Below are 12,417 nucleotides of genomic sequence, written 5' to 3'. Positions count from 1 at the left end.
AAAATATCTACACCGCTATCTGTATAAACATGGAAATATACTCACCGCTATCTGTATAAACATGGAAATATCTACAACGCTGTCTCTATAAACTTGGAAATAACTACACCAGTATCTCTATAAACATGGAAATATCTAGACCGCCATCTCTATAAACATGGAAATATCTACAACACCATCTGTATGAACATGGAAATATCTATACCGCTATCTGCATAAACATGAAAATATCTACACCGCCATCTCTATGAACATGGAAATATCTACACCGCCATCTCTACGAACATGGAAATATATACACCGCCATCTGTATGAACATGTAAATATCTACAACGCCATCTGTATGAACATGGAAATATCTACACCGCTAACTGTATGAACATGGAATTATCTACACCGCTATCTGTATGAACATGGAAATATCTACACAACCATCTGTATGAACATGGAAATATCTACACCGCTATCTGTATGAACATGGAAATATCTACACCGCTATCTGTACGAACATGGAAATATCTACACCGTTATCTGTATGAACATGGAAATATCTACACCGCTATGTGTATGAACATGGAAATATCTACACCGCTATATGTATGAACATGGAAATATCTACACCGCTATCTCTATGAACATGCAAATATCTACACAGCTATCTGTATATCAATGGAAATATCTACACTGCTATCTCTATAAACATGGAAATAACTACACAGCTATCTGTAAAAAGATGGGAATATCTACACAGCCACCTGTATGAACATGGAAATATCTACACTGCCATCCGTACGAACATGGAAATATCTACACCGCCATCTGTTTGAAAATGTAAATATCTACACCGCCATCTGTATGAACTTGGAAATATCTACACCGCCATCTGTATGAACATGGAAATATCTACACCGTTAACTGAATGAACATGGAAATATCTACACCGCTATCTGTATGAACATGCAAATATCTAGACAGCTATCTCCATATCAATCGAAATATCTACACTGCTATCTCTATAAACATGGAAATAACTTCACTGCTATGTGTATAAACATGGAAATATCCACACCGCCATCTCTATGAACATGGAAATATCTACACCGCCATTTGTATGAACATGGAAATATCTACACCGCCATCTATATGAACATGGAAATACCTACACCGCCATGTGTATGAAAATGGAAATATCTACACCGCCATCTGTATGAACATGGAAATATCTTCACCACCTTCTGTATGAACATGGATATATCTACACCGGCATCTGGATGAACATGGAAATATCTACACCGCTATCTGCATGAACATGGAAATATCTACACCGCTATCTGCATACACATGGAAATATCCACACCGCTATCTGTGTAAACATGGAAATGTCTACACCGCTATCTGTGTAAACATGGAAATATCTACACCGCCATCTGTGTAAACATGAAAATATCTACACCGCCATCTCTATAAACATGGAAATATCTACACCGCCATCTGTATGAACATGGAAATATCTACACCGCCATCTCTATAAATATGGAAATATCTACACCGCTATCTGTATGAACTTGGAAATATCTACACTGCTATCTGTATAAAATTGAAATTATCTGCACCACTATCTCTATAAACATGGAAATATCTACACTGCTGTCTGTATAAACATGGAAATATCTACACCGCTATCTGTATAAACATGGAAATATCTTCACCGCTATCTTTATAAACATGGAAATATCTACAACGCTGTCTCTATAAACTTGGAAATAACTACAACACTATCTCTATAAACATGGAAATATCTAGACCGCCATCTCTATGAACATGGAAATATCTAAACCACCATCTGTATAAACATGGAAATACCTATACCGCTATCTGCATAAACATGGAAATATCTACACCGCCATCTCTATGAACATGGATATATCTACACCGCCTTCTGTACGAACATGGAAATATCTACACCGCCATCTGTAAGAACATGTAAATATCTACACCGCCATCTGCATGAACATGGAAATATCTACAACGCTAACCGTATGAACATGGAAATATCTACAAGGCTATCTGTATGAACATGGAAATATCTACACCGTAATCTGTATGAACATGGAAATATCTACACCGCTATCTGTAGGAACATGGAAATATCTACACCACTATCTGTATGAACATGGAAATATCTACACCGCTATCTGTATGAACATGCAAATATCTACACAGCTATCTGTATATCAATGGAAATATCTACACTGCAATCTCTATAAACATGGAAATAACTACACTGCTATCTGTATAAACATGGAAATATCTACACCGCCACCTGTATGAACATGGAAATATCTACATTGCCATCCGTGCGAACATGGAAATATCTACACCGCCATCTGTATGAACATGGAAATATCTACACCGCTAACTGTATGAACATGGAAATATCTACACCGCTATCTGTATGAAGATGGAAATATCTACACCGCTATCTGTATTAAAATGGAAATATCTGCACCGCTATCTGTATGAACATGGAAATATCTACACCACTATCTGTATGAGCATGGAAATATCTACACCGCTATCTGTATGAACATGCAAATATCTCCACAGCTATCTGTATATCAATGGAAATATCTACACTGCTATGTCTATAAACATGGAAATAACTACACTGCTATCTGTACAAACAATGAAATATCTACTCCGCCATCTCTATGAACATGGAAATATCTACACCGCCATTTGTATGAACATGGAAATATCTACACCGCCATCTCAATGAACGTGGAAGTATCTTCACCGCCATCTGTATGAACATGGATATATCTACACCGGCATCTGGATGAACATGGAAATATCTACAACGCTATCTGCATAAACATGGAAATATCTACACGGCTATCTACATATACATGGAAATATCTACAGAGATTTCTCTATAAATATGGAAATAACTACAGCGCTATCTCTATAAACTTCGAAATATCTACACCGCCATCTGTATGAACATGGAAATATCTACACCGCCATCTGTACTAACATGGACATATCTACAACGCCATCTGTATTAAGATGGAAATATCTACACCGCTATCTTTATAAACATGGAAATATCTGCCCAACTATCAGTATAAACCTGGAAATATCCGCACCGCTATCTGTATAAACATGGAAATATCTACACAGCTATCTGCATAAACATGGAAATATCCACACCGCTATCTGTGTAAACATGGAAATGTCTGCACCGCTATCTGTGTAAACATGGAAATATCTCCACTGCCATCTGTGTAAACGTGAAAATATCTACACCGCCATCTCTATGGACATGGAAATATCTACACCACCATCTGTACGAACATGGATATATCTACACCGCCATCTGTAGGAACATGTAAATATCTACACCGCCATCTGTATGAACATGGAAATAACTACACCGCTCACTGTATGTACATGGAAATATCTACAAGGCTATCTGTATGAACATGGTACTATCTACACCGTTACATGTATGAACATGGAAATATCTACACCTCTATCTGTATGAACATGGAAATATCTACACCGCTATCTGTATAAACATGGAAATATCTACACCGCTATCTGTATGAACAAGCAAATATCTACACAGCTATCTGTATATCAATGCAAATATCTACACTGCTATCTCTATAAACATGGAAATAACTACACTGCTATCTGTATAAACATGGAAATAACTACACCACCACCTGTATGAACATGGAAATATCTACACCGCTATCTGTATGAACATGGAAATATCTACACCGCTAACTGTATGAACATGGAAATATCTACACCGCTATCTGTATGAACATGGAAATATCTACACCGCTATCTGTATGAACATGGAAATATATGCACCTCTATCTGTATGAACATGGAAATATCTACACTGCTATCTGAATGAGCATGGAAATATCTACACCGCTATCTGTATGAAGATGCAAATATATACACAGCTATCTGTATATCAACGGAAATATCTAAACTGCTATCTCTATAAACATGGAAATAACTACACTGCTATCTGTACAAACTTGGAAATATCTACACCGTCATCTCTATGAACATGGAAATATCTACACCGCCATTTGTATGAACATGGAAATATCTACACCGCCATCTCTACGAACATGGAAATATCTACACCGCCATGTGTATGAACATGGAAATATCTACACCGCCATCTGTATGAACATGGAAATATCTTCACCGCCATCTGTATGAACATGGATATATCTACACCGGCATCTGGATGAACATGGAAATATCTACACCGCTATCTGCATGAAGATGGAAATATCTACACAGCTATCTGCATATACATGGAATTATCTACAGAGATTTCTCTATAAATATGGAAATAACTACAGCGCTATCTCTATAAACTTCGAAATATCTACACCGCAATCTGTATGAACATGGAAATATCTACACCGCCATCTGTAGGAACATGGACACGTCTACACCGCCACCTGTATTAAGATGGAAATATCTACACCGCTATCTGTATAAGTATGGAAATATCTGCCCAACTATCTGTATAAACATGGAAATATCCCCACCGATATCTGTATAAACATGGAAATATCTACACCGCTATCTGCATAAACATGGAAATATCCACACCGCTATCTGTGTAAACATGGAAATGTCTACACCGCTATCTGTGTAAACATGGAAATATTTCCTCCGCCATCTGTGTAAACATGAAAATATCTACACCGCCATCTCTAAAAACATGGAAATATCTACACCGCCATCTGTATGACCATGGAAATATCTACACCGCCATCTCTATAAACGTGGAAATATCGAAACCGCTATCTGTATGAACTTGGAAATATCTACACTGCTATCTGTATAAAATTGAAATTATCTACACCTCTATCTCTATAAACATGGAAATATCTACACCGCTATCTGTATAAACTTGGAAATATCTACACCGCTATCCGTATAAACATGGAAATATCTTCACTGTTATCTGTATAAACATGGAAATATCTACAATGCTGTCTCTATAAACTTGGAAATATCTACACCAGTATCTCTATAAACATGGAAATATCTAGACCGCCATCTCTATAAACATGGAAATATCTACACCACCATCTCTATAAACATGGAAATATCTATACCGCTATCTGCATAAACATGAAAACATCTACACCACCATCTCTATGAACATGGAAATATCTAGACCGCCATATCTATGAACATGGAAATATCTTCACCGCTATCTGTATGAACATGTAAATATCTACACCGCCATCTGTATGAACATGGAAATATCTACACCGCTATCTGTATGAAGATGGAAATATCTACACCGTTATCTGTATGAACATGGAAATATCTACACCGCTATCTGTATGAACATGGAAATATCTACACCGCTATCTGTACGAACATGGAAATATCTACACAGCTATCAGTATGAACAGGCAAATATCTACACAGCTATATGTATATCAATGGAAATATCTACATTGCTATCTCTTTAAACGTGAAAATAACTACAATGCTATCTATATAAACATGGAAATATCTAAACCGCCACCTGTACTAACATGGAAATATCTACACTGCCATCCGTATTAACATGGAAATATCTACACCGCCATCTGTATGAACATGTAAATATCAACACAGCTATCTGTATATCAATGGAAATATCTACACTGCTATCTCTATAAACATGGAAATAACTACACTGCTATCTCTACAAACATGGAAATATCTACACCGCCATCTCTATGAACATGGAAATATCTACACCGCCATTTGTATGAACATGGAAGTATCTACACTGCCATCTCTACGAACATGGAAATATCTACACCGCCATGTGTATGAACATGGAAATATCTACACCGCCATCTGTATGAACATGGAAATATCTTCACCGCCATCTGTATGAACATGGATATATCTACACCGGCATCTGGATGAACATGGAAATATCTGCACCGCTATCTGCATGAACATGGAAATATCTACACCGCCTTCTGTACGAACATGGAAATATCTACACCGCTATCAGTATGAACATGCAAACATCTACACAGCTATATGTATATCAATGGAAATATCTACATTCCTATCTCTATAAACATGGAAATAACTACACTGCTATCTGAATAAACATGGAAATATCTACACCGCCACCTGTATGAACATGGAAATATCTACACTGCCATCCGTACGAACATGGAAATATCTACACCGCCATCTGTATGAACATGTAAGTATCTACACAGCTATCTGTATATCAGTGGAAATATCTACACTGCTCTCTCTATAAACATGGAAATAACTACACTGCTATCTGTATGAACATGGAAATATCTACACCTCCACCTGTACGAACATGGAAATAACTACACTGCCATCCGTACAAACATGGAAATATCTACACTGCCATCTGTATGAACATGTAAATATCTACACCGCCATCTGTATGAACATGGAAATATCTACACCGCTTACTGTATGAACATGGAAATATCTACAGCGCTATCTGTATGAACATGGAAATATGTACACGGCTATCTGTATGAACATGGAAATATCCTCACCGCTATCTGTATAAACATGGAAATATCTACAACGCTGTCTCTATAAACTTGGAAATAACTACACCACTATCTCTGTAAACATGGAAATATCTAGACCGCCATCTCTATAAACATGGAAATATCTACACCGCCATCTCTATGAACATGGAAATATCTACACCGCCATCTGTATGAACATGGAAATATCTATACCGCCTTCCGTACGAACATGGAAATATCTACACCGCCAACTGTATGAACATGCAAATATCTACACCGCCATCTGTATGAACATGGAAATATCTACACCGCTAACTGTATGAACATGGAAATATCTACACCGCTATTGGTATGAACATGGAAATATCTACACCGCTATCTGTATGAACATGCAAATATCTACACAGCTATCCGTATATCAATGGAAATATCTACACTGCTATCTGTATAAACATGGAAATAACTACACTGCTATCTGTATAAACATGGAAATATTTACACCGCCATCTCTATGAAAATTTAAATATCTACACCGCCATTTGTATGAACATGGAAATATCTACACCGCCATCTCTATGAACATGGAAATATCTACACCACCATTTGTATGAACATGGAAATATCTACACCACCATCTGTATGAACATGGAAATATCTTCACCGCCATCTCTATGAACATGGATATATCTACACCGGCATCTGGATGAACATGGAAATATCTACACCGCTTTCTGCATGAACATGGAAATATGTACACAGCTATCTGCATATACATGGAAATATCTACACAGATTTCTCTATAAATAAGGAAATAACTACAGCGCTATCTCTATAAACTTTGAAATATCTACACCGCCACCTGTATGAACATGGAAATATCTACACCGCCATCTGTACGAACATGGACATATCTACACCTCCATCAGTTTTAAGAAGGAAATATCTACACCGATATCTGTATAAACATGGAAATATCTGCACGACTATCTGTATAAACATGGAAATAACTGCACCGCTATCTGTATAAACATGGAAATATCTACACTGCTATCTGCATAAACATGGAAATATCCACACCGCTACCTGTGTAAACATGGAAATGTCTACACCGCTATCCGTGTAAACATGGAAATATCTACACTGCCATCTGTGTAAACATGAAAATATCTACTCTGCCATCTCTATAAACATGGAAATATCTACACCGCCATCTGTATGAACATGGAAATATCTACACCGCTATCTGTATATCAATGGAAATATCTACACTGCTATCTCTATAAACATGGAAATAACTACACTGCTATCTGTATCAACATGGAAATATCTACACCGCCATCTCGATGAAGATGGAAATATCTACACAGCCATCTGTATGAACATGGAAATATCTTCACCGCCATCTGTATGAACATGGATGTATCTACACCGGCATCTGGATGAACATGGAAATAACTACACCGCAATCTGAATGAACATGGAAATATCTACACAGCTATCTGCATATACATGGAAATATCTATGCAGATTTCTATATAAATATAGAAATAACTACAGCACTATCAATATAAACTTCGAAATATCTACACCGCCATCTGTATGAACATGGAAATATCTACACCACCATCTGTATAAACATGGAAATATCTATACCGCCATCTGCATAAACATGGAAATAACTACACCTCCATCTGTATAAACATGGAATTATCTATACCGCTATCTGCATAAACATGGAAATATCTACACCGCCATCTGTATTAAGATGGAAATATCTACACCGCTATCTGTATAAACATGGAAATATCTGCACCACTATCTGTATAAACATGGAAATATCCGCACCGCTTTCTGTAAAAACATGGAAATATCTACACCGCTATCTGTATAAACATGGAAATATCCACACCGCTATCTGTGTAAACATGGAAATGTCTACACCGCTATCTGTGTAAACATGGAAATATCTACACCGCCATCTGTGTAAACATGAAAATATCTACACTGCCATCTCTATAAACATGGAAATATATACACCGCTATCTGTATGAACATGGAAATATCTACACCGCCATCTCTATAAACGTGGAAATATCTACACCGCTATCTGTATGAACTTGGAAATATCTACACTGCTATCTGTATAAAATTGGAATTATCTACACCACTATCTCTATCAACATGGAAATATCTACACCGCTATCTGTATAAACATGGAAATATCTACACCGCTATCTGTATAAACATGGAAATATCTTCACCGCTATCTCTACAAACATGGAAATATCTACAACGCTGTCTCTATAAACATGGAAATATCTGCAACGCTGTCTGTATAAACTTCGAAATATCTACACTACTATCTCAATAAACATGGAAATACCTAGACCGCCATCTCTATAAGCATGTAAATATCAACACCACCGTCTGTATAAGCATGGAAATATCTATACCGCTATCTGCATAAACATGTAAATATCTACACTGCCATCTGTATGAACATGGAAATATCTACACCGCTTACTGTATGAACATGGAAATATCTGTACCGCTATCTGTATGAAGATGTAAATATCTACACCGTTATCTCTATGAACATGGAAATATCTACACCGCTATCTGAATGAACATGGCAATATCTACAGAGCTATCTGCGTATACATGGAAATATCCACACAGATTTCTCTATAAATATGGAAATAACCACAGCGCTATCTCTATAAACTTCGAAATATCTACACCGCCATCGGTATGAACTTGGAAATATCTACACTGCCATCTGTACGAACATGGACATATCTACACCGCCATCTGTAATAAGATGTAAATATCTACACCGCTATCTGTATAAACATGGAAATATCTCCACCACTATCTGTATAAACATGGAAATAACCGCACCGCTATCTGTATAAACATGGAAATATCTAAACCGCTATCTGCATAAACATGGAAATATCCACAACGCTATCTGTGTAAACGTGGAAATGTCTACACCGCTATCTGTGTAAACATGGAAATATCTACACCGCCATCTGTGTAAACATGAAAATATCCACACCACCATCTCTATAAACATGGAAATATCTACACCGCCATCTGTACGAACATGGAAATATCTACACAGCTATCTGTATATCAATGGAAGTATCTACACTGCTATCTCTATAAACATCGAAATAACTACACTACTATCTGTATAAACATGGAAATATATACACCGCCACCTGTACGAACATGGAAATATCCACACCGCCATCTGTATGAACATGGAAATATCTACACCGCCATCTGTATGAACATGGAAATATCTACACCGCTAACTGTATGAACATGGAAATATCTACACTACTATCTGTATGAACAAAGAAATATCTACACCGCTATCTCTATAAACATGGAAATATCTACACTGCTATCTGTATAAACATGGAAATATCTACACCGCTATCTGTATAAACCTGGAAATATCTTCACCGCTATCTGTATAAACATGGAAATATCTACAACGCTGTCTCTATAATCTTGGAAATAACTACACCGCTATCTCTGTAAACATGGAAATATCTAGACCGCCATCTCTATAAACATGGAAATATCTACACCACCATCTGTATAAACATGGAAATATCTATACCGCTATCTGCATAAACATGGAAATATCTACACCGCCATCTCTATGAACATGGAAATATCTACACCGCCTTCTGTACGAACATGGAAATATCTACACCGCCATCTGTAAGAACATGTAAATATCTACACCGCCATCTGCATGAACATGGAAATATCTACACCGCTAACCGTATGAACATGGAAATATCTACAAGGCTATCTGTATGAACATGGAAATATCTACACCGTTATCTGTATGAACATGGAAATATCTACACCGCTATCTGTAGGAACATGGAAATATCTACACCACTCTCTGTACGAACATGGAAATATCTACACCGCTATCTGTATGAACATGCAAATATCTACACAGCTATCTGTATATCAATGGAAATATCTACACTGCTATCTCTATAAACATGGAAATAACTACACTGCTATCTGTATAAACATGGAAATATCTACACCGCCACCTGTATGAACATGGAAATATCTACACTGCCATCCGTGCGAACATGGAAATATCTACACCACCATCTGTATGAACATGTAAATATCTACACCGCCATCTGTATGAACATGGAAATATCTACACCGCTAACTGTATGAACATGGAAATGTCTACACCGCTATCTGTATGAACATGGAAATATCTACACCGCTATCTGTATGAACATGGAAATATCTGCACCGCTATCTGTATGAACATGGAAATATCTACACCGCTATCTGTATGAGCATGGAAATATCTACACTGCTATGTGTATGAACATGAAAATATCTACACAGCTATCTGTATATCAATGGAAATATCTACACTGCTATCTCTATAAACATGGAAATAACTACACTGCTATCTGTACAAACATGGAAATATCTACACCGCCATCTCTATGAACATGGAAATATCTACACCGCCATTTGTATGAACATGGAAATATCTACACAGCCATCTCTATGAACATGGGAATATCTACACCACCCTCTGTATGAACATGGAAATATCTACACCGCCATCTGCATGAACATGGAAATATCTTCACTGCCATCTGTATGAACATGGATATATCTACACCGGCATCTGGATGAATATGGAAATATCTACACCGCTATCTGCATGAACATGGAAATATCTACACAGCTATCTGCATATACATGGAAATATCTACAGAGATTTCCCTATAAATATGGAAATAACTACAGCGCTATATCTATAAACTTCGAAATATCTACACCGCCCTCTTTATGAACATGGAAATATCTACATCGCCATCTGTACGAACATGGACTTATCCACACCGCCATCTGTATTAAGATGGAAATATCTACACCGCTATCTGTAGAAACATGGAAATATCTGCCCAAATATCTGTATAAACATGGAAATATCCGCACCGCTAACTGTATAAACATGGAAATATCTACACCGATATCTGCATAAACATGGATATATCCACACCGCTATCTGTGTAAACATGGAAATGTCTACACCGCTATCTGTGTAAACATGGAAATATCTCCACCACCATCTGTGTAAACATGAAAATATGTACACCGCCATCTCTACAAACATGGAAATATCTACACCACCATCTGTATAAACATGGAAATACCTATGCGGCTATCTGCATAAACATGGAAATATCTACACCGCCATCTCTATGAACATGGAAATACCTACACCGTCATCTTTACGAACATGGAAATATCTACACCACCATCTGTATGAACATGCAAATATCTACACCGCCATCTGTATGAACATGGAAATATCTACACCGCTAACTGTATGAACATGGAAATACCTACAAGGCTATCTGTATGAACATGGAAATATCTACACCGTTATCTGTATGAACATGGAAATATCTACACTACTATCTGTATGAACATGGAAGTATCTACACGGCTGTCTGTACGAACATGGAAATATCTACAATGCTATCTGTATGAACATGCAAATATCTACACAGCTATCTGTATATCAATGGAAATATCTACACTGCTATCTCTATAAACATGGAAATAACTAAACTGCTATCTGAATAAACATGGAAATATCTACACCGCCACCTGTATGAACATGGAAATATCTACACTGCCATCTGTACGAACATAGACATATCTACACCGCCATCTGTATTAAGATGGAAATATCTACACCGCTATCTGTATAAACATGGAAATATCTGCCCAAATATCTGTATAAACATGG

The sequence above is a fragment of the Gorilla gorilla genome, chromosome 11 (assembly GCF_029281585.2).
Source record: "Gorilla gorilla gorilla isolate KB3781 chromosome 11, NHGRI_mGorGor1-v2.1_pri, whole genome shotgun sequence".
In the NCBI taxonomy this organism is placed as follows: Eukaryota; Metazoa; Chordata; class Mammalia; order Primates; family Hominidae; genus Gorilla; species Gorilla gorilla.
Note: the sequence above shows the minus strand (reverse complement) of the source record.